Genomic DNA, 3,260 nt, shown 5'->3' with positions numbered 1-3,260 from the left:
TCTTTCTTTCTTTCTTTCTTTCTTTTTCTTTCTTTCTTGAGAAAGGCATGGGTGGGAAGGGCAGAGGGAGATTCCCTCTTAAGCAGCTCCATGTCCAGCACGGAGCCCAACGTGGGGCTTGATCTCATGACCCTGAGATCATGACCTGAGCCAAAATCAAGAGTCAGATGCTTAACTGACTGAACCACCCATGTACCCCACCTGAGGGTATGTCAGAGGCATTTATTAAAAAATTGGTGGTGACATCCAGTGAAAATTCTTAACCAGATACTCAACAGATTGAGGGCTATCTCATGTGTTCTAGGTGCTAGGGATACAGCAGCAAACAAAAAGGCAGTTTTCAGTCTCGTGGAGTTTATACTCCAGTGAGCAGACACAGAAAATACGTGGTTAAACTTTGTAATATAGCAGATGGTAATTAAGGAGAAAAATAAGAAATTTAGAGGGATAATTTTATATTCCATAGTCAGAAAAGCCCTCATCAGTAAGGTGGCAATATTTTAAAGATTATTTATTTATTTGACAGAGAGAGAGCACGTGCACAAGCAAGGAGCACGGCAGAGGGAGAAGCAGGTTCCCCGCTGAATAGGGAGACCAATGAGGGGCTGGATTCCAGGACCCTGGAATCATGACCTGAGCCAAAGTCAGCACTTAATGACTAAGCCACCTAGGGGGCCCAGTAAGATGACAGTTAAGCAGAGACCTGAAAGAAGTGAAGAAGTAATTTACGTTGGTATGGTGGAGAAAAGTATTTGCTACAGATGGAAGAACAAAAGCAAGGACAGAAACACCATCAATACTTTGGAGGTACAGGACAGAGGCACTGTGTCCAGATTATAAAGGAAAATAGAATCAGGAATGAAGAAATGTGGAGGGTTGGGGGCAGATGATACGGGCTTCTAGGAACACTGGCTTTTACTCCAAGTGATAAGGGAAAAAATTGGAATGTTTTGAGTGAGAAATAAAGTGATTGGAGTTATATTTTACAGGGTCACTCTGCAGCTATGTTGAGACTAGGCTGAAAGACATAGAGGGTAAAAGCAGAGACCAGTTAGGAATATCTTGCAATAATCTTAGTGAGAGACCAGCCACTCAGACCAAGGTGGAAACTATGGTGTAGCTGAGAGGTGGTTGGATTTTGCACATGTATATCTTGAGACAGAAGCAACAAAATTGGGTGATAAACTAGATACTGGATGAGAAGACTCGAGGATGGTGCTAAGGTTTTTGGTCTGAGAAGCTTTAAGGATGAAATTGGTATTTACTGAGATTAAGAAATCTGAAGGAGAAGCTGGTTGAGGGATGGGACTGGATCAAGGACATATTTTAAAGATGTTAAGTTTGAGACATTCCAGTGGAATGTCAAATGAGCAGTTGAATATATGAGTCTGAAGTTCAGGAGAGTGGTCCAGAGTAGAGACAGAAATAGAAATCTATACCATATCAGTTGTGTTTCACACCTGGAGAGTGAACTAGATTTTTGCTACTTGTAGCACTGACATCATCTAAGAGCTTGTTAGAAACACAGATTCTCAGACCCTGCCCCAGGACTGTAGAACAGTTGGCACTTCATCGTGATCCCCAGGTGCTCTGTAGGCACTTTGAAGTTTGAGGATGCTTTCAGATTAGACGACCTAAGGTCTGAATGAATACAGAAAAGAAGATGAGAGCCTGAGACTAACTTTGGAGGCCATGGAAAAGAGATGGAGACTGAGATAATATGGGGGGAGGATTCAGAAATAAAAGTGTTCACATCCAAGTTCAGAATGAGTTTTGAGGAGAGAGTGATCATCTTAGTCAAATGTTGAGGTCAATTAAGATAAAAGAATGAGAACTGGCCACTGGATTTAGCATTACAAATGCCATTGGTAACTTCTGCAAGAGCATTTCAGCCAAATTCCAGAGACTGGGAAGAGAGAAAATAGAGGCTGTGAGTATAGATTTTTATGAGTTTTGCTTGGAGGAAAGGAGAGAAATGGGTGGTAAGAAGATGGAGAAGTGAGGTCAAGTTTTTTCCTTTGTTTTTAAGATGAGAAAAATAACATTTCATTTAAGGGGAGGAGCAGTTGGTGGAGCTGGGGGAAGAGTTGAGAGTTGTCCCAGAATACCTTGAGTAGGTGAGAGGAAAGGGACCTGAAGCACAAGAGGAGGGGGTCTCCTTTAGTGAGGATTATGAATCTCATTCATGGAAACAGGAGAAGCAGGTTAATAGATGTGGGGTGAGAAATTATGAAAGTTTTCTTTTGATTGACTCAGTTTTTATCAATTAAATAGAATAAAGCCAGATGTTGAGCATGAAGATAGGAAAGCAAATATTGGGGATTTAAGGAGAAGGAAGTGTGAACTGTTGTCTAAGACCGCTTTCCCAATCTTTCAAAGTCATGGCACACATTAAAAAAAAAAAAAAAATATATATATATATATGTGTCTGTGTGTATATATATATATGTATGTATATATATATATGTATGTATGTATATATATATATGTATGTATATATATATATATAAAATATTTGGGTTCCACATTTGGATAATTAGGACATTTGGAGCCCTGGGCAAGTTTATTGGGGTGGGAGGTCCCCTAGCTCAGAGGTTCTGGTGGCCACAGGTCCTGCCTAGATGCCCAGATGGCTGAAGAAGGTAGTACCTTCTAATATCCTGGTTCTGTTTGGTACATGGCTTTGGAGTAAGATGTGGGAATGAATGGACTAAAGAAAAGAAAAAAGATAGAAAAAAGATAGCCAGGTATCATAAAAGGATCCATTTACAGTGGATTGCATGAATCTTAAGGGAGACTGGTAAAGATGACTGGGTTTTTTTAACCATTTTCAGCTATACGTATGTAGTCATGCAATAGGTAGAGACCTAGATTTAACTAGGTTTGGGGTTATGCCAAGCAATACATTGGGAAGAGAAAAAGGGTGAGGGAGTTGAGAAGAATACAAAGGGAAAACGACATTTTGGAATCCGGTAATGTAAACTAAGTGAGGAGAGAAATTGGGACACAGAATGTGTGTGGTATATTGAAAAGGTAGGTGGTTCAAAGGACTGTGAATTTTGTGGGGTCTCAATGTTTTTGTAGTTGGGATACCACAGAGAAGGAGTTGGTTGGAGAATAGAATGCTTGAAATATGGTGAGATGTAGAGATTGGTAATGATAAAGCCAAGGTACTGCATGGGAGTATGTAGTTGAAGTAGGGTAGAGGAAGAGGTTGCCAAAGAGAGATGCCAGGGTATCAGGAATAATTTACCTTAATA

Source organism: Lontra canadensis, unplaced genomic scaffold (assembly GCF_010015895.1).
Source record: "Lontra canadensis isolate GAN:19392208 unplaced genomic scaffold, GSC_riverotter_1.0 scaffold2, whole genome shotgun sequence".
In the NCBI taxonomy this organism is placed as follows: Eukaryota; Metazoa; Chordata; class Mammalia; order Carnivora; family Mustelidae; genus Lontra; species Lontra canadensis.
The sequence above is the reverse complement of the archived record's forward strand: the minus strand, read 5'-3'. Positions refer to the sequence as shown.